Consider the following 22,008-nt stretch of genomic DNA (forward strand, 5'->3'; position numbering starts at 1 on the left):
GAGTAACTGTAGCTATCTGCATCTGAAGTAGTCAAAGGTCCTTCTCTGGCTATTGGAGAAGGATGGGATCTAGGTTGCATTTCATCTCCTTGAAGTAGATACCCAAAATAGCGGAGTGAGTCAAGTTCTGAAAATGTGTGTGTCTGCTGAATGTAAAGGAAGCCATGGCTACCTACCTCAGCTGCAGAGTGAAAACCTGCCGTGGTGATCAGCTTTTTGTCCACCACCTGAGATTGCAGGTGGTTCTGTCGGACCATTGGCTCTATCTGGCATTGGCTCTGTCGGACATGGGGGAAGCTTCTAGCACCTTCTCACAGGAGCTGCCCCTGTAGCCCCCCACTACCAGAACCTTGCTGTGCAAACCCAATACAGAACCATTCATAGTGCTTTTTTTTTTTTTTTTTTCATACAGAAAGGCAGACCAGCTTTTTATGTTAGCCTGACAAACTATGCTGTAGGTCAAATCTGGCTGGCCTGTGCTCTTGGCGACAAGTTGTCCAATCCCTAAGATACTTAAAGACCATGTTGACTAACAAGATGCTGCATAAAAAAATGTACTGTTTCATAGTACAAATGTCCGGTTTCACAAATCATTTTAGTCGTTGTTAGTGGTTAGCCTGGTTCAGTAAAATGCTCCATAATCCTGCTTGGTGCTAACCAGTGCCAATGAGATGATGGATTTTGATGCGCTTCCTAGAGCACTGGTGCAGGACCAGGCTGTTCAGCACAGCAGGTGGTATTAAAGAGCTGCACAGAGGGTTGAGCTGGTCAAATACCAAAGCACACAGCCCAGAGCTTTCCACTCGGCATTCAGCCACTGTCCTCATTCAGTCTGAACTGCCAATGAAAAAGCCACTCTCCTCCACCCAGCGGGCCCAGGCATTTTAGCCACCGTAGATGCTCTGGCCCCTGTTGCTGGGAGCTGCCAGGTGTGTGCCTGCTGGGCAGCAGCTTTGAGCAGCTTCAGCTCATTAAGCATTTTGCCCCTGAAGCAGGTGAGGGAGCACGCATGTGGCAGCTTTGCCTGCAGAGCTTGGGAGTGCTAGTCGCTGCTGGGGAAGGTGAGAAGTGGCAGAGCATAGGCAGGTTTCTGGGCGAGAAGCTATGCCCTGGCCCAGCCGCTTGCCAGGCATATGCCCGCATGATATCTGGCATACAGGCCTCTTGGCAGCACTGCTGTTCTGCATCTATGTGAGACCCAGCTATGCAGGGATGATGATGATGTGGGGCTTAATGCTCTTGCAGTACCTTGTGTCCAGGTCTGGGCAGCAGGGCAGAAGCCAAGCCCCGCTATACCTGTCTCCTCCTTGCACTAGGAGACCTGCCCAGCTACAGGGAGGGCTGGGGGCAGCCTGTCCTGGAGTAGAGCTCTGTATCAGATGTAGCTGCTAGGAAGGCAAGGGAATTTTTGCACCACCTCAGAGATGTGTTAAGGCAAAGAAGGGAAGAAGGAGGTCCAGTGTTCCTGTATCACACTGGTTTGCTGTTTCTGCCTGGAGCAAAGCTCTCAGGAACAGATCCTAGGTCCCAAGTGAAATCAGATCAGGTTGGAATGAGGAGCTGCAAAGGAGAAGAAAGAGAAGTTTAGCAAGGGAAAGGCATCAGGGGCATCTGCTTTCACCCTCACTGTCCCGTTGTCTGAGAGATTTATCTGTGTCACAGTACTTGGGACTGTGAAATGCTTCACTCGCTATGACATACTGCTCTTGTGGGCAAAAGGTGGGGGGAATCCAATGGCTTGCTGCAGATTTTGAAAAATAAAGAAATAAATTACTTGTAATGTGCTACGCCAGTCTACCTCAGTGCAAGATCGAGCGAGCAAGGTTTACTGGGTTTCATTAAAAGCTAAGCTGAGACCAGGAATCAATGATGGGACAACTTTAGTCACACAGCAAGTAAGATCTTGCAGTAAATTAACCTATGGCACAAGGCTGTTCCTCAGCACTGTTCAGCTCCCTTTTGCTCATTCCCTCATTAAAACCACATGGGTTTTTTTTCATCATGAATGTCAATGTTCCAAATTTTTACAATGTTGAGGTATTGCATGTGGAGTCTGTTGGTGATTTACTGTTATCAAAATACAGAATGTTCCTGGTCCTTCAGTTAAACCAAGAGTGCAGGGAAATTGTATGCCTTGGGTATCAAGTGGACTCATTAAGTAGAAGCAGTCCCTGTGCAAGCATCCGGTGCTCAGCTCAAATTTGCCAAGCCATTTTGACAAGGGTGGCTAGGCAGCCTGCCAATTCACACAAACACCTCACGGTTTTTGTTTCCAAGAGCATAGAGGTGAGAGAGGGAGAGTGCACAGAAGGAAGTGCAAGTCTCTGCAAAGCTACAACTTATCCAAAGCAACCTTCAGGTGATGGAGGTGGGAGTCCAGCTTTGCTTGTATTGTCATTTGCTGCAGCGAATGTTCATTTATCAGTTGCTGCCAGCTGATTTACTGTTGGCACAACAGCAATTGTGCAAGTGGTAATAACGATCATGTTGGGAGCTGTCCTTTGCTATTTGAGGAACAGGCTGTTGTCCTCACTGTGCTGCAAACAGCATCCCCGTGACTGCCCTCTTAACCTTTGATGCATCACTCTCTGTTGACTTCCACATAGCTGTTATTGCCTACCCATGTTCTTATAGGGTTTTGGCACTTGCAGTTATTGCTTATTTAGGTAATTATTTCAAACAAATGTGGCCAATTTTCTTTTCCCTATGCCTTTTAGTTGTTTTTATTTTAAACCTTAAGCCTCCTTCTCCAACCTTTTTCCATTCCTGCAGTCAGTTATTTCAACTTATATTTAACTTGCACTTGAATGCCATAGCATTAAAAAGTCAGATGCTGAAGGGAGAGTCTTCAGGTTTTCATGTGGGGTCCAGCTACAGGGTGTCTTTATGTTCTGAGAATCATTAAAAGCACCAAAAAAAAAAAAGGTGAAGAAAAAAAAGAAAAGGAGGAAGCTTTTCTTCTCACTGTTAAAAGGCAAGACCGGTATTTGGTTAAACTGGGCTGCATATATTCAGGTCAGGATTTCCCAGTGAGTTTTGCTTTTAGTTGCAACCACAGTGAGAGGCATCTCTAGAAATTCCTCCAGTAGTGTATTTTACTGCTCAGCAGCAGCCGTGGGGAAGAGGAAGGGCTGCAGCACCTCCACAGCCAGTGACACATGTTCTGCTGAAGTTGTTGCTGTTGGAAGATGCAAATTTTTGAAACCTATATGTTCTACAAAAAATGTACTGTTCTGGACAGGAAAGATTGCTCATACCCAGATAGGAATTTGGAGAAGGGGGGGAAGGGAACTGATGGATATGGAAAAGGCACAAATTTGCCTGGAATAGCTGATGCTCTGTGATTACGTGGGAGAAGGATCTCAGCTCTCTGCTCTGAATTAAGGAAAGTGAGAACTCTTTTTGGCTGCTCCACAGCTTTAGGCAAGTGTCTGGGCCAGTGGATTAGCAGCTTTTCCGCAGTGGGCAGAGATACCTTATTTTTCAGAAAAATCATTGAATAGTCTTCTTTCCTCAGTGCAGGATATGAAAAACTCAGAAATCCCCCTGACTTCCATGGGGTGAGAAAGGCATTTCCCATCTGTTCTATCTGCTTCCTTAGCGGCTCACAAGGGTTATTCTGTTTATCTGGTTGCCTTATTTTAGCTAAGCCAGGTAGCTGTCTTCACAGAGGGAAGACTTAAGTGTTGAAATGGTGTTGGCAACCGGTGGCACCCAGTGTAGAGAACATAGCAACAGAGTGACGTGCTCAGAAGGACTGAAGCAGGCAGGATGCTTACTTTTTTTTCCTGAAGAATATTTTGTGGGAGGCACAGTACCTGCTAGATACCACCTCCAGCAATGGGCCAGACTTGAGAGCAATCTCCAAGGGCTCTGTGCTCCAAGGGCTCTGTGCTCTTTGCAGCCCTGTCCAGTAGACATCAAACACCACCAGAGAGTCCAGGGAGAACAAGGTCAGCTGGGATTACAGTCCCCCAGTGAAAAATAGTGGGAAGAGTAGGGCATTACTCCCATTTCTTCTAATATTAGCAGCTCAGCTGTCTCTCAGGTCAGCCTTAGGTCACACTTTGGTCAGTTTGGTGTGGAAGGCCCCTGACTTATGTAGGCATGTATTGACACTGGCATTGTGCCAGTTTGCTCTCCTGTGGTCTCACCAGCCTGAAGAATACTGAACTTGAAGTTGCTAGCTGTCCATGTAGTTGCTTATTGGGTTTGGTTTGGGAAGTTCCAACACGTTAGGATGCTCCCATCACTGCTTTTACAGTTTTTGTCCTGGGATTTAATGACTGGTTGGCAGTAGGATGGGAGACAAATATGGATGCCCTGTCTTTGTCTTTGGGCATCAGAAATTCACCCATAGTCATGACAGGCACTGACTCTGAACCAAGCCTGATGCAAAGCTTAGATAAGAAAAGCCGGGATATCAGTGACAGAGAAGTGGGGCAGAAGTCTCTTTTACGAACTTGTATATTGATAAAGGAAAACAGTTGAAGAGGAGTCCATGGCAATTTTAGGGCCTTTTGTTTGATGATCAGTGTGGACTTTGTTAAGAGTATTTGCCCACTGTGTTTTCCCTTTTATCAAGATGGTGTCAGTCCTCTGCACTGACTATTGCCAGTGCTTCTTTGCTGGGTTTCTGAATGGGACACATTCTGGAAGGAGGGACCTGGGTGGTGGCTGACTCATCTGCTTGCAGGAGAGGTGGGTGTTCCTGAGAAATAGGAGCAGTTGGTTTCCACAGCTGGGTTAAAGCACATGTGAAGTTTCTAAAGTGATTTGTAGTCTGGAAAAACCTTTGCAGAGTATGAGTTTGCTATTTTATCTGGCAGAGTAAAGGAAGATCTCCTTACCTCTTTCACAGTAAGGGCATGTGTTTGTAGAAAAGTCCTGCCTGCATCTGTGTAAGACTCTTTTTTCCAGTCTCAAGTTTCTAACTCACAGTTCTGGCACACAAAATTCTTGCATGCCTGTTGGTTTCTTGTGCCTGGTGAAGTCTGACATAAAAGAAAAATTGTTTTGAGAGGTGCTTTGTTCACCATTTGTGTAAGAGAATTGTCCACTGGCATAGAGGGAAGTGTTTTATTTCCTGTATCACAAGATGTACACCTGGAGAAAGAAACAGTAAGTGCCAGAATGACATCTGCTCTCTGAATTGTCAGCTATATGAAGGGTTTTTGACAACCTTAGAGCCTGCATTGTTTCACTGCATCTGCTGCTCTGTTAAAGCATTCTTGAAATAGCATATTGCCACAAGGGGGGTGATACAGAACAAAACCAGACCACATTTCTTCCGAAGACCATTTCAATGAAATAAAATACTCTAGGCTCCTGGAAGTTACCCGCAGGATGCAAACCATCTGATTTTCATTAAGCAATTAGCTGGTAGTTCTTAACAATAATGATATCCTTTGTATTCTCTTTCAGTCAGTTCAGTGTGGTCTGAGGTTTTAATAACTTGATTGTGTGTTTTCAGCTTTAGTAACACTTTCTTCAGTTGTAGGTTTACCAGATGTCTCCCTGGGGCTTGGTTTGAGATAATTCCTACAAAAATGTAGGTAATTAGCATATGAAGGTGACACACCCTGGAAAGAATTGATGTAGTCATTTTAAATTTATATAGATGCATTTAATTTGCCTACTTGTTTCTTCTGACTACATCTGACAGCAGATACATTAACTTGTCCCCGCTTTCTTCCCTCCCATGTTTTTACAAAACTGATTTTTTACTGGTGCACTTTTGCAGAAGCCTCTGGTGCTGTCACAGGTCAAACATCAACACTGGATAGATGGGATAGCTTGACCTGGCATAAGCACTGCTTGTGCTCCTCTGCTGTTCACCCTTTTTCAGGACCTTCGCAATTACTCGGTAGCTGAATTCTGCAAGAAGTTACTGGTAACTTCGGGTACATCACAGAAAGGTATTCCACAGTGCCTGGTGGGGTGTTACCTTTTGGAAGGAGAATCGGCTATTTTCCTAGGCTGTCCTTTACTGTATGGATGCACTTCTCTTGTTTAACTCTCAGAACAAAATGACATGAGTTCTAACATCCCTGGTCAGGCACAAACTTGAGGGAAGTTTTTTGAAAGGGACAATATTATTTCTTGGACCTGCAGCTTCTAATACTATCCTTACAAAACAATATGCACTTAAGACTTATCTACATTGTTTCTGTGTTTTAGTATCCCCTCACTAATGCGCTTGTACACTGAAGCAAGACAAAGAAGAGTCTTCAGTGCTTAGTTATGTCTATCTGAGCCACAGAGCTGTAGGCTGGGCAATGTGACAAAACTTTCCAAAGGTTGACCTCTGTATCTCCCAGCCTGAAGTGCAGCTGCACCACCTCTGGAGACTGACCCCCAAGGTGCCCTTGGAAGGCCCAGCTGCTGCTGGGATCACTTTATCTGTCCATCAGTGGTGAAAGCAAAGAAGTTTTACAGCTCACGGTACTACTCCACAGAAGTTACAGAATAAGAGCTGAAGAAGGCTGCTGTACTGGTAGCCTGGCATCAGAGAAAGACTTGGAGCAGCAAGCAGCCTGTCCACAAATACAAAGAAAGGATCCTGCCTAAGGACCTGGTAGCACGTTCATCACTTAGAGTCAGAGCAGTCTGTAATCCCACCGCCTGACTTTTCCAAGGTGTGCTATAGCACCTCATGCTGCAAGTGTATTCTCTTTTGAATACTTTGTCACGAGACAAAGGTACTCAGAGTAATGGAAAGGAGAGCTGAAATTCCTCAAAAGAGGTTGATTGAGGTTGATTCCTCAAAAGAACAATCAGGTAGATATTCTAAACCATGTGTTCTCTGTTTGTTGAACTAACACAGTAATTTTTTTTACCCCAGAACATTTAACGGTAAGAATTACCTGGGGTTTTTGACAAAATGTTTCAGACAGAGAAACAAACAAAATATTTCTTGATAGAAGCATTTATCTTGTTACTTCATAATGATTTAATACTCGCCCCTTGAATTTTGCATAACATTAGTTGTGTTAGAGCATGAGTGAATTGTATTTTCCTTCCTTTCCACACCTCTTCCTTCATTGAAAACTGAACATAGTTGCAACTGTCTTCCTGAGGAGTCAAGCGTCTGAGGCAAAGCTGTGTTTTTTTCTAGAAGGTATTTTAAAGTATTTAAGGCTTTGGAAAGAAGAGCAGAACTCCAGTTGCTGTGGAAGTGCCAAGCCTGACAATGCCTTGTCACAACAACTAGTCTCAGTTCTTGGCAAGCCTTGAGCAGAGTGACTGCAGATTTTCCTAGGAAACAAAATGCTGGCTGTCACAATACGAGCAATAAATGCACTTCGATTCTGTTCAGATTCCAGAAGTCAAGTTCTCAGTCATATTAAAATTCAGTACTTATTAAACAAAGATCTATTGTATGAAAATGAAGCCAGCTGATCAGGCCCTAGGTTTTGTGTCCTAAAAGTAAACCAGAGTGTCACATCATTTCAGCAACTGACTCAGAAAAAAGACTTTTTTTCTCCTGAATCACTAACACTGTAAACAACCAGTATACAACCCATAGGACATTTTATAGCTACTAACACCTGTGGTTTAGTTTAAAACATTCAGTGTAGAGGTTGTGTAACAAAGCCTGTTTGCAGCCTAGAGCCCATTACACCACTTCTCTCCAAATTCCAAATTTAAAACTCCATTTGCACCATGGATGCTCTTAGCTAGTGGCATTTATTTAACATGAAGTCTTTTCCTTTATGTCAATATTCCTACAGAATAATGAAAAAGAATGTATACCTTACATTTTATGAGTTGTAGTGATCTCTGAGCATATCTGTTTGGGCTATTAAGTGAGTCATTATGCTGACTTTAACAGCGTAATGAAGCTTTTTCACATTTTCAGGTATTGAGAGGAAGCTACAAAAATATTTCACCTGCAAGGGAGGGTGTGCTATTCATTATACCTTTCACTTTGGACAAGCAAGGAAGAAAACTATTAGACTGCATGTTCTACTGACTGTTGGTCTCTGCTGATGTACAGCTCTTGCTGATCTTGAAAAATACACCTAGAAATCAAATATACATAGAAATCATAGAACAGAGACAGACGTCTTTGTTGGCTTGCACTTCAGATATAGTTAAAGAAGATGGGGTCCTAGGTTTCCTTATCAATTTAAGCTTTCTAAAACTTGACCAGCGTCTCTCTCACACTGTCTTGCTTGAAGAAAGAAAGAGGAGATGTATAAAGTTTAACTGCTGCTGGCCAAAAGCAAGAACACCAAAGATAACCTTTTCAGTTGCCCAAAAGAACCAGTATGCAAATAAAATCTCCCTGTTACTTCTCTTTCTGTGCTAACAGATCAGTGTTAACAAAAGAGCACTCCAGATAGAGTACAGCTCACCACCAACTGCTGTAAGAGCCTTACCCATCTGCAGGGTGAAATGAAACTGAAGATTTATTTTGCTAGTCACTGGTATTGGTAAATAACCTAACATGAAAATTAAAGTCTCTGCTCTAGACATGGGACTCTTCCATTTATGTGAGCTCTTTAGCTGTGATCTTAAATACTGTGCAGAAGAATTTAGTATGTTCAAAAAACTGTATTTTCTTAGGCTTTTTCCCCATACTTGCCACTAACTTAATTAATGCAGCTGGCAGGGACTAGTGGGAGCTCTGTTACGCTTAACCTCTATAAACATTTGCAGCATGCAGGGTGCCTACTCCTGTTTGAACCGCTTGTAAAACTTGGATAGTAAACCATCTGTTCCTAGTGTTTTCCCAGGGTGCAAATGGGATCCAGGAAAAACAGAATGTTTTGTTAACTGTAAACCAGATACCACAATGGTGATGAGACTCCAGTTTTGTTTAATGGCTTCAAAGTCTTTAAATCTGAATCATTTAAACACATGATGCCAGTAACATGCATGCAAAAAGCATTAAAGCCAAAAAATGAAGGTGTCTTATTAGAGCTGATGCTTCTGTTCATGAGTAACAACTGGAGAGCACTACTTTACGTGCACTCATTATTTTGTTCCTCCAAGAAAAGACATTACAGAAGTTTCTCTGACAATGGGAGGTTTTGGGGACCTCATCAGTTAAAATGAAAGGCTCCACCTGAGCAGGCACTTGGAGTGCTGTAGCACCACCCGTCAGCCCCTTGCACCATAGGAGCATCCTGGGTCTGCTCATTATACAGCTCTTTGAGAAGGCAGAAAAGGTGTCTGGTGCTTGGGCGTGTGTCTGGCTCGGCGTGAGCAGAGCCATGACTGCTGCCTTGGTGCACAAATGTGCCCATGGCTGGTGGGGACAATGCTGTGCAGGGGGTAAGGCAGTCCCACTCAGGGCTGGCTGCAGGGAGACGTCTCTAATAGGATGCCCAAGCCTCTGGGGAAAGGAAAGAAGGGGCCCTTGGGAGGAGTGGCTGCCTGCTCTGTGGTCTCCAGGTGGGGACTGTTCCCTGCAGGGTCATTTCAAGGGAACCCAAGGCCTGGGCATGGCCTGCAGCTGGAGCAGGAGCATGGTGGTACCACCCTGCCTGCTCTGGCCACTCTGGGTCACTCTCCTCTCTCCTTCCCCAAGCCTGAGGTCATGGTCTACAGCCTCCTAGACCAGGGTGGTCAGACTCTGGCACGCAGCACCACCACAGTGTTGGCTGGAAGGGGCTGCCAGAGGTTTCTCGTCCCTCCCCACTCGGAGCAGGACCGTTGCCAAGTCGGACTGGGCTGTGTCCAGCCAAGTCCCAAAAAGCCTCCAAGGAAGCGGCTCCACGCTGTCTCTGGTGAGCCGATCTAGTTCTGCACTGCCCCCCGGGAGAGGAGGCTCTCCTAGCATGCCATTCGAACCCCTATGGGAAGACTGGTTGGGGTGTTAATCTCTTTCTGTTGAGTTACCTGTGGAAGGCTAAAATTCACTGCTGCATTTTCTTTCCACTTCACTTCCCTGCCTACATGCACACAAACCACATGCAAGCAAAAAACCCCACCCAAAGCAGCACCTCAAGCGTTACAGGACAAGTATATAAGCAAGCGCGATTTCTTTCTTCAAAAGATCATCAGAGTAGGCTTTTCCCAGAACATCTTCAGGGTTTGACAGGCAGAGCAGTATGCTGCAGAGAAGAGAGGGTGAGCTGAGGATTTTATTTCAGCTGGTAACACCAGACTGGGAAGTTCTACAAAACAAGGACAAAAATCCTGGTTTAAGTGGCACACAATCAGAGCACTGATAAGTCTTCACAATGCTGGGAGGACCTGGGAGATATACATATGGTACATTATTCAGCACAACAGCTTATTTGAGGGTGTAACATATGCCAAGCAAGATGACATCAGATCTCAAGAATCACATGGCACATTGCTGAGCTGATAACCATGACAGTTCTGAAAAGTGGGAGGAAAAGGATAAATAGAGTTTTGAGCAGAGGGTGGGGAATGAATTTCAACAACTGGAATATAAGAGAAGAAAGTTTACTTAGTGAAATGAAGAACTTGAGTAGCTGAGGAGGAGTCTGTCCTCTCGGGGTGCCAGAAAATTTCAGGCGTCTAGGAAGGGGGGTGGCCACTGTTGCAGAGAATAAGCTGTGCATTTAACTGGCTTGTTTTCAGTGAAGAGAGATCTCATTTCTTTTGAGCATAAGAACGAGTAACCTTTTCAAGAACTAAGCATTTACTATTAATAACATGTTGGGAGTTATAGATTTCTGTCACAAGCTGCTGGTATATTGAATTAGGCCCTATGCCCTATAAGCCCTATGCCATGGTTTACAATGAAGTATATTCCAGTTCTGCTGGCTTGCTCCCTTCAGCATGGATTTGTTCAGTATTGCAGCCCCAGTAGTGATGGTAATAGCTTCCACTGAAGTGGATCCAAGTCTACACTACATAACATCCTTTCACCCACCACTGGGTGTGAAATAAAGGAATTGTTCAAGTGTATGAAGTAACTATTTAAATCAGATTTGAACATGAAATGAAAAATCATTCTGTAGCCAACTGAAACAGCATGGAAAGTTTGCAGAGGTAGATGGTAACTGCCCAAATTGGAATCCAGCCAGTAAATCCAAGCTAACATCCTGATGCAAAAGCTTTACTAGACACTCACTCCTACAGAAAGGCACTCCTGAAAAGGGAACAGCAGTAAGTGGTGAGGACTTCTCTTTCATGCCTCATGTCAAAGACAGCATCACTTGCAGCACACTCCCATCATGCTCTTTCAAAGCGGACTTTACTTAGTCAGCCAGTGCCACTGCAAGTTGCAGCATGCAAGTTGTCCTTGGAGGGCTCTCATCCAAATACTGCCCTGCTTCATTTGCAAGAGATGACAAGTGAGGGGGTGGTTGCTATTGATATAAGTAAGTATTACTGGCTTGCGCAGATGCAGTCTAGCTGAAATAGTTTGAAACTCTAGCAGCACCCAGTCTGGAGAGAGGCTAGGTGGAGGTTCTACCTTGGGGGCAGCAATGCCTGAGGAATTCTGTACGTGGCAGGCATGGCTGGGGTCACATGAAATATGCTGGCTGAAAGCCAGTGCAGAGCTCCTCAGGCAGCTGTGCTGTGCTGCTTACTAAACACTGAACTTCTCATCTTGCTGGAGCAGCCCTGACAGGTCAGAGTGAACCCATCACAGAACCATTTCAAAGTGTGGCTCTCACCCAAATGCTCAGCAGGCCAGACCAGCAGGCAACCTTGGACATCCTTCGACATAATGGTCATCACATTACTCCCTGGAAACCACAAAGACCAAGATGAACCTGGACTTTCCTCACATGGAAATGCTGAACATAGGTATGATCATGCAGGTTCCCATTCTGGCTTCATGACAACAGTGGGACTCCCACACAGTGAAACTTCTGGGCCAGCATGTCTATGTCCAGCCTGCTAACCATGCGGGGCAGTGCTGAGCACACAGCTAAGATCCTTCCTAATGTGGGTTTTTAGGTGCTGTTGCATCTTAGATATTATCTCAGCTTCATCTCATGTCTGTTCTAATTTTCATCTCCCATTGACAGTGGAGACATCTAAATGACACCCATGGTGGTACACAGAGTCAGTATTCACAGCCCTGGAAACTCCATATCAACCTCTCAGTGTGGCTGAGAGCCACAAGACACACACACCACATACAGTGGGGAGCTGAGGTATGGTTATGTGACTGGCAGGGAGAGGATGACCAAGGCTCACTGCTTAATTATAGGCTGGGGCTGTGCACACAGCTGCATCCCAGGCTGTGAGACACTGGAGTCCTTCCTGCTGCAGATCTAGGCCACCCAGCCAGCCACTGCACACCAGCGCACCTCTGTGAGACCAAGCCTCCTGTTTGCACGGCTGTTCCTCTAGAGATGTGGCCAGCCCTCCCTGCCTCACAGTATTTCAAAACCAGCATGACAAGCTCTCACAAACTGGCGGCTAAATTTCGCTGGTTTCACATGGTTTTGCACAGCAGAATTCCTCCTGGGAGATAAAAGCAGTGGCTCTAACTCTTGTCTCTACTCTGTTCCACTGACTTCCCAGTTTGCCTCCCTGCTTCTAATGATGTTCACTCCAGACAAATGGAAAAGAGAGATCACCTCCTAGATAGCACAGGTGATAGAAGAAAAACCCCAAAGGCCAGGTTCATGCTCCACTTCAGAGCACTGCCTTCCCCGTGACTGCTGGTGAGGTCCCCAGGGCCTCTGAGAATGCACACCGAGAGCTGCAACATGTCACGTCTTCTCCTTAGGGACAACATGTTTTCCTGACTGAGAATCGGATTAAAGATTAACCTTTATCTGAGCTGTTTCCAGAAAAGCCCCAATTCACCCAAGCACTGACCTAGCTGTCTACTGAATTTTGCTGTTCTGTGCCCAGAATATGCACTGGCTCAGCTCCACAATCTGGACAGCCCTGTGGTATCAGAAAGGCTTGGGTAACACTGTGACTTGCAGGAGGATGCCTTTCACAGGTTGTCAGGTTGGAAGCTTAGGCACATTTTAATTTGCCTGATTCTCTTCAGCAACTGCTGCTCTGACCAACTGAGCAGGGATCTCCATCCTCCCCAGCTCAGACCTGTGCTGGAACATCAAGTAGGACCCCAGTCACCCTTTTCCACACAGACTAAGAAACGTGACCTGGTGGCAAATAAGCATTTAATATTTGTCCATGGGCCTAATGATGCTTTTTGTGCAGACTTTTGGTCCACAGCATCAGCAAGCAGTTCACGCACTTGGCACATGCTTGCAGGACTCTGGGCTCAAACTCACATGAGGCTAACTGTGCTCTGGCGGGAAATTATAAAGACCACTGGTGTGACTTAGAGGTACCTCAGCCTACAGACTCAAAGAAGAGAGGAAAAAGTGCAATAAATAAACCATTAAGGAAAGAAATAGAGGAAGAATGAATCATCAGGTGGAAAGACAACTCCTTGAGCAATACAGAAGCTATATTCCTACTGCAGTCCTTCAGAAACTAGAGCTATTTCAGAGCAATTAGAAGTTACACTTGTTATTTAAATGGCAGTAGTGCTTTTTGTAAGCTCATGTTACCCAGTCAAGAAAAAAAGAACAACTGACACCACAAATGAAGCTGACAGTGCCTGGCTTTCCAGGGGCTCCTGGAAAATATTTTGAATTCCCTGTTGTCTACCTGGTCTCTTCTTCACGCTGCTAGGGAAATCTCCATAGACGGGTTCTGGAGGCTCTCCTATTCCCAGTGAGCTGCCCCATTCCATGGACGGGAGTGGGGCTCCAGCTATGGGACGAGTTGGTTACATCAGGCAGCCTTTTTCCTTCAGGTGGAGACAGTGACCAGCTTTGGGGTTTCTTTTTCAAGTGGTTCTGGGGACAAAATATTGCTGTTATGATTGCATTTCTGCCAGTATCTGAAAAAGCAGATGTGTCATCTGAGCAGGGCTGATTGTTGTAGAAGCACTCAGCATTTTCTGACAAAACCACCCTTTGCTTCCCCCTAAACAAAACCACTCAGCTGTGTCCCTGCCACAGGCAAGAACATCAAACTTCTCAAAAATCAGCAGTTTTCAAAATTTTGGAAAGTTAACACTAACTGAAAAGGCAATCAAAGTGTTTTCATAAGGTGATTTTAAGTCTATGACTTTGCATTAAATGCCTTTATCATTTCTCTGACAGAAATATAGGCCAGTATTCGTTAGGACAAGCCTGTCTTTCCAGTCTAGTTAACTTGATGGGACACTGAACTAAGGAATGGAAAATACTCTTTCTTTCCAGGTCAGGATTGCTTTGGATACCATTGCAGAGAGCTTATAAGCTGTGGAGCTAGTGAGTCCTTCAGCAGCAAAGGAAGATGGGGTGGCAGATGTCCTGGTGGTATCCTGCCCGGCCTGGCTGTGACTGCAGTGCCCCACAGCAGCCCTCTGCCTGCACCCAGCACATTCCTCCATCCCCAACCCAGAGCTCCCCATCCCCTCCTACAGCAGCGACGCTCTGTCTCCACTGCCAGAAAACACTCTGGAAGTGGCAGGGTTTGTCCTGCTGTTCATCACCCTGCAGGGCATGGTGGCATCTGGGCATCAGTGCTATGGCTCCTGCAAACCTCCTCCCTAGGGCTTTAGGCAAGTGGTACTGTATGTAGCAGAGAGTAAAACCTATTGCAAATTCAGTGTGATGGGCTTGACCAACTGTGGATTTAAATGAGCAGATGGAGAAAGCCTCCATATTTACTTCTAATTACTTCTCACGTTGTTAAAACCCTCCATAGAAAGCTAAATTAGAAGACATGGTGAGAAACATGAGATTATAGATTTTACAACGCACAAAGAGCCTCCCCGATCAACATGGCTATATGGTAACCTTTTCTATCTACCTCAGCATTTATGGATTATCAACTGTTGAGCTAACCAGTTGCTCCATGACTCCACAGCTTGGAAATTACTACAATAAGAAGACACACATACACCTGTGTACAGTGTCGCCTACACTGCACCGTGTGCTACTCTGTTACACTTGGATTTCTCACCAGCTCTGTGTGCTGTACTTCATTTGACAGTACTGTATCTCAAGAGTTTCCCCAGTATGAAATAGGCCAAAAAATAGCATGAGAGTGATGTCACATACTCTAGATGCCTTGAAAAAGGAAGTTCATGCCTTTTCAGCTGAAATTTCCTCGGCACTGCTTCTTGACTAGATGAAGACCCAAATGACCCACTTGGGCAAAATCAACAGCACTTCCACATTTTCTCCCACCTCACCAAAATACTCAGTTACCCTTTTATTTCATCTGCTATCAGGTGCAGGTTTTATTTACATCACTGGCAGTAGCTCTGAGCTTCTTCCTTGGAGGTAATGCAAGGGCTAAGGCTGACATTGTAAGCAAGGCTTTTCAAGACCCTCCCTATACCAAATCTACCCTGGTAGAATAAAATCAGGTCTGAGCAATCTTCTAGGATCCCAGCACTTCACAAAGAATGAGAAGCTGGTGATGACCCCCTGTTGTAGCAGTATCAAAATAGCACCACTGAAATAGCAGTTAATATTGATAACTGCTGACTGCAGAGATCTCACCCACCTCCAACCCAACCAACCTTTCTGTTCCAAGTCGTGTAATGCAGAGAAGAGGCTCAAACCTGGAAGCGGTAGGTAGTTAGCTCTCATAGCTTGGTCTTCACACTCATCCACCTCAGGCTTGGCTCTTCAAAACAGATAGTCCTTCTCTCTGTCTGGGCTTAGAAATCCACTTTCCCTGTGGGAGATGATTGTCCTTCATACAGTGAGCTGATCTCCCTTCTGCTTTTCGAGATCCAGACCAATTTCCTGGCTCTGCACAAAGGTGAACACAGCAGGACTACACTGATGCTACAGTGTGCAGCAGGAGTGATTTCCAGACCACCAGGTACACTCTGACATGGCACCTGCTGACAGCTTAAGCCCAGACCAAGGCACTTTCAGCCACCTCACTCAGCCAGGAACAGGGACTCAGGATGCCTGCCCCTTTTGTAAAGCACAGCCAGCTGATAACACAGGATGCAATTTAATAAGAACCTTCCTCACTCCCACCCAGCTTCTCAGGGGTTCAGCAGTCCAGTAGCCATGGAAGATATTTATTTTTCTTAGAATTAACCCAGCTGTGAGCTGGATTAACTGACACAGAGGCCTCTGATCACCTCCAGATGTTTGTGAAGTACCCAAATAGTAATCTGTGTCTGCTTTTAAATCTGGTTTGCATTCATGAGGAAGAAGAAAAGGGGAAATAATTTGACCAGTGTTGGATTTGTGTGGTTAAGATGATGAATAATGAATTTTATTTGTGCATCCCCAAATCCAGAAAACTGGTTCTTAAGACCCATGGCTTCTTAGGGTTTTCTGGGTTTTGTTTTTTTTATGCTAGAAAACTGTGATATTCAGGGTCTGAGTCTTTGCTGATGGAAACCCCCCAGAGGCTTATTAAGTCAATGCAGAAGTACTGGTAATAGTTTAAACTCATCTTCAGACACCTCGTGCTTCTTGTCCTGCCCCTTAGCTGGTTATTTTACCTTAGCACGGCCACTGATCCCATTATTTCTGATCACAGGTTTTATCTACCTTACTGAGATCAAGTTCCAGGCAATGCATTACTACCTGAGAGCTGGACTACAAAGGGCATGCATGGGTTGATATGGGAAGGTATGCTACAGTTCCTACTGGCATCAGAGATAAAATTCCCTTTGAGTGCAATAGGAGTGATCCATCAGTCCCAGGGACTATAATTTGCTACAGCTTTGTGTAATGCCTTATGCAGAAGGACCCCAGCCTAGTAGATGCTGAAGACACTATTGCCATGAATAATATTGCAGCAGCAGGAGTTTCTGATTAAAGGAGACACATTGCAAAATAAGTAAGAGCGTGTAGTGTTGTCAGAGGCATGTGGCAATGCATATCTGTCTGACAGCTGGTGCCAAACAGCCCAACCTGTCTCAGAGTACGTCTTCCAACACTCACTCTCCTGTGCCATCCAGCCAGGGGAGGGGGAAGGCCTGCACCAATTACAGCAGTTACTCTCAGTGTTAGGAGCAACAGGATTTTCTTTGCATTAACATCCCTTCATCCAGTGCCTATAACCTGTTCACTCTGGATTTACAGGACAGCCTGGCAAACCTGTAACAGTACTGTATGTTCTTGAATAACAAGTGTTGTCCATTTTGGGATACCAATGTCCTTGGCTTACTGAAATCATAATTGAAAAAATTGTCCCATTACCTTGCTTTGGAAAAAGCTTGCTTTCATTCTCTACCCGTTAACTCCTGTCAACATACACAGTGTAAAAGCCTTGTCGTTTAACACAGCTATTTTAATATTGATTTAACTTATGTCAGCTGGGACTGATTTCTACCCAATTCATCTATTTGCCTGTTTTATCCACGTGTCTACAAATCTAATTTGTTACACAGACATTTCATTCCAATATGGTCTTAATATGCACTATGGGAACAGCCTTTGCTGATCCATGCTCCAAGCAGAGAACAGCACTTGTGTTTTCAAAAGGGGCTGCAGCTAACAGGGCAAATTGTAGATAACTATAGAGGATCACAGATGAACCAATACCTAAACACAAGAAAAATTAAAGAACAGTTTTCTTAAACCTCAACAGAAATGTGGCTGTGCAACATTCTGGGTTTGGCTGTTATAATAGCCTTGCATGTATTGCCATTCAAACTATTGTAGTCTTTAGTATGTTATGAAGGTAGTGACAACAATAAAAAATAAGAACAGGGCATACAGTGACACCTTCCAGACTAGATTTCTACATTGGTTTATTTGCTTAACAGACCATTACACAGAATAAAGAGTGAGTTTTCAAAGCCATAAATTTAGTTAGCCGATCACTGGAGATTTAAAAGGCAGAGATATAACAAATGCCTGACCAGCATTCTTCAAATATAACCCCCAGAGATTTTAATTAAAAAAAGCTATATCAGGAGCTGGCAAAAAATATTCAAAAGAGTTAATAAACCAAATTATAACATTAACCTATTCAATATTAACTGTTTCGTAAGCGTGAAACTATTTTAAAAGATGAGAATGTAATACATTCCTCCTTTCCCCTTCCTGGAATTAAAATTATTAGGTTATTATTGAGACATCAAAATAAAAAAACAACACTTAAAATAAGTTTTGCAATGAACAGTACCAGCTCAGATCTACGCCTTTTCTAACAAATAAAGTTGTCATAGTATAACCCCAAGATCTACCACACATCTTTGCACATACAGCCTCTCCAGCATTTGTTTATAGAAAAAGGAGCAAGATGTGCCTGTTAGTCTACAGACTTTAATTAGCTCAGATGAACAGCACATCCACAGGATCATTTTAAACACACAAGAATAGCAGGTTTCTGAAAGAAGCAAACCAAGGATGACATTTGGATAAATTCTGATGAGAGCTCTCTGGGAGCTGAACAGACTCAAGAAAGTTCATATAGCTCATTCTGCTTTCCACAGTTCTTACAGTCACGCTGATACTAATTAATTCCTTTGATAGTCAAAAGGCAAAAGAGAAAAGACACTGAGGTATATTTTACAGACTTTAATTCTACAAGTTGCTTAGTACCTTAAAAAATAAAGCATTACTGAATCCAGAATGGCCTTTGGGCGTATAACACACAACTGAAGGTTGGATGTCATTAGCACAGCTGTCAGGGCAATCTAGGGCTTACTAAAGAGCCTGGCTGAGCACGGCAGTGGTGAGCCTACACGGTTAGCTACTGCGGCTAACCGGTTAGCTGGCTGAAAACGTGTTCCTGTGCACCTGCAGAGGAAGCTTGAATGCTTCAGCTGTGTAAGGTGGCCACCCCTGTGTCCGAGCACTGCCTCCCCTGGACTGGAGGGAGCGAGTGCTGAGGAAAGGCTCTGAAGCAGATCTCAGGCGCTTATGTCCACATCCACTGTGAACCAAAGCACCCTCTTCTCCATCTGTGTTACTATGCACTGTCCTCTTTTGCAACAGTCCTTATGCTCAGCCAAAATGGCAGCAGCTACAAGAGGGAGAGGAAAAAGGGAAGGAAGGAGCTTAAGAGGAGTCACCCTCCTGAATAACTAATAGTCTTTTTATATTCTATCACACTGCCTCTTAGCAGCCCAGATGGTAAAAAATACCCCCAAATGCAAAGGAGTCCAAAATAAAGATATAACCATGTGGAACCTAGACAGGCTGACTGTGTGGGGTAAGCAAACAGAGTACATTTGAATACAGCTAAATGGCAAATCATCCATTGAAGACTGCAAGGCATAGTGTAGGTTTGCAGAATAAGGGAACTCGTCCCAGCAGTTTGAAGAAGGACGTGGGGTCATGGCAGATACTTGGCTAATTGCAAGGTCCCTCTGTGACATGGGGGTCCCAAGGTCTAAAGGAGGACGTGAAAATGTGCCTGCATCCAGTTGCAAAGAAGTTGCCACATGTCTGTTCGACATTGGTGCAAATCCTGAAGTGCTCAGCTGGCTCCTGATGCCTGCAGCTCAAGAAGGATGCTAGTGAATTAGAGACTGAGAGAGCAGAGCTAGGAATGATTAACAGATTGGAAAATGCCTTCTAGTAAAGGCCTGCAGGAGCTCAAATCTGTGCAGCTTAGTGAAAAAAGAGGGGTTTGGATATTCTTGATGACAGTCTAAGGATACTTGTAAGGGCACAGAAATAGCATGTTAAGTTTCATTATTCTGACAGAGAATGGTATAGGCAGATTCATGGGCTAGATATTGAAGTGCAATAAACTGTACTCTTAATAGGGAGAATATTTAGGGTTTGGGACCTCCTTGCAATGGTGTGGTGGTTCCACCTCCATGGAAACTGTAATATGGAGAGGGCTGGTTTTCCAACTGGTCTGCTCCAATGCAAACTGAAATGAATTCAGGATGCTTCTCTCGCCTGAGTTTTAGAAAATCTGGGACTGCATGGTCACAGCAGCTCTTCTGGGTTTTCAGCACTGAGACACTTGCACCTTCCCTGGCCCAGCTTTCTTGAAATTACAGTTCATCTGCATGCACTAGGCCTGCATTTCAGCCATACAATTAAGGCTTGGTCCTGGAAGTAGATAGCTCAAGGGACCTGGCCTACAAATAGGAGAGGAATCAAAAGGTTTCAGTGCCTAGAATCAGATATTGCTATTGTCTGTAGCAGCATGCAACTTGTTTGCTAATGAGCTCATTAATCCTTTGCTCTCTGAAGATCTTGCCTTTGAGGTTAGATAAAAGCTTTTCTCCAAGGAGACTTCCTCTTCCTTGGCTGCTTTTCTTCCCCAGGAGCAAAGACAAAACTCATGCAGAAGGGTGTGTTTTGAGTCCGGAGTTTGGCATTTGTTAATAGGGCAGCGAGGGCATTCCCTCGACACCCCAAGTGGTGGCAGTGTTGGATAATTTCTGATCTTAGCCCCGGAAAGATTTGTTTTGCTTAGAGGGGGGTGGTTGCTAAAACTGGAGCTGGAGAAGAGCCGAACAACATGAGGTTGTGCTCATGCTCTTGCCTCCTAACCCTGAAACCTGGATGGATCAAAAGATTGTATTATGGGGCCCTGGGAGCAGGTGATGGAGGAATAAAGCCATGTGCATTACAAACACTGCTATTTCTCCCTGCTGCATCAAGCCTTTAAGAGGAATTCGTGTGAATGTTCCAAAGCCCTCATCAGGATTAGCTTTTACATGTGTCCAGTTCATGCTGCTGCATTTTCTTTGCCTCCTTTTTGAGGCAATCCAGAGGACAGAGGAAGGCATATTAGCTGGAGTCCAGTAATGAGAGTGAGACCGTGGTCTATACAGGGACTCCACAGGAACAGGGCAGAGCTGCTGAAGATCTGTATGCTGAGAGCTAAGCCCCTTACCTATGTTTCTGTGGGCAAACCTGATGTGATGGCTTCAATACTGCCCAACAACATACTCGTGTTTCCCTGAAGCAGAGGTTTCTGGCTCTAGATTTGGGATGCGGGAAGGAAAACAGTTGCAATGCTTTGATGGGGAAGAACTCATCAATGAAGACCTGATCTTCACATTGGGGTGGAGATGGGACTAGGAGGCAGTGGCGGGGAGAAAACCTCAACTATTTTGATATGTTAGAGGTGTCAGGTGCCTCTTTTCTGACACTGTTACACAACCATTTTACATATCCCTTTTTTCCTGGCCCTCAACATATGAGAAAAACATTAGTTCTTCCTTTTTTTGAAACAGATGGAGGCTGCTGGTCGCCACAGCTCTGCCGAGAGTCAGTTCAGTATTTGGAATGTACGTGGACTTGGTAAAATATGTTCCTCTTATGAACTGGCTAATCTTTGAAATGCAAGTTGCCTGTACCATCTTCAAAGAAAAGCAGTCGATGCTTTTTTCCCCGCTCTTAACAACCATGCTCTAGAAGTCAAATAACTCAGAAAACAGGAAATTAAATGAATTACTTGCAAAATCCTGCAGACGATTCTAATTTTGTTTTTACAGCTAATGAAGATAATATGTTTTTATACAAGACAGAATAACTACACTGCAAGATTTTTTTTTTCATGTAATTTATTTACTTACTTTATACTTAGTGTCAGAGTCCGTTTTCTGTAACCTTTATTCATAATAAAAGAAAACAGGTATCTTTCATGTAAGGTCTTTGGAGCATATGTCCCACAAGGACATCATCATGACACTCTCTGGAAGCTCAGCAGCTTATCAATGAGATCTTTTGAGCTCAGTATTCAAGAAATATGCTTCTACACATACCAGCAGAAACAGGAGCAGTTTTTAAATAAAGACAAGCCCAGTGATGATTCCCAAAAGAATAAGGCAAGAGACCAAAAGGATGGATCTTCTTAAAGAATGAAGAACTCTTTGCCAACAGATTGAAAGTATTACTCTTCGCTGTACTACTCCAACATTTCTGTTTGCTGAAAATGATCGGCATGCCTCTGCTGGGCTGGAGACAGCAGATGGCACAGTGTGCCTGTCCCTCAAGGCACTGTTGGGGTATGTATGTGGAATGATTTTTGTTGGTCTCAACCCAGGCAGGTCTCGTCTCAAAGGCGGTCATGACTGCTTCATATCCTGGCAGAAGCTCCAGCAGAAAAGCCAGTTTTGGATGTACACAGCAAATGAACTGACCTGAACTG

This window comes from Haliaeetus albicilla, chromosome Z, assembly GCF_947461875.1.
Source record: "Haliaeetus albicilla chromosome Z, bHalAlb1.1, whole genome shotgun sequence".
NCBI classification, from domain to species: Eukaryota; Metazoa; Chordata; class Aves; order Accipitriformes; family Accipitridae; genus Haliaeetus; species Haliaeetus albicilla.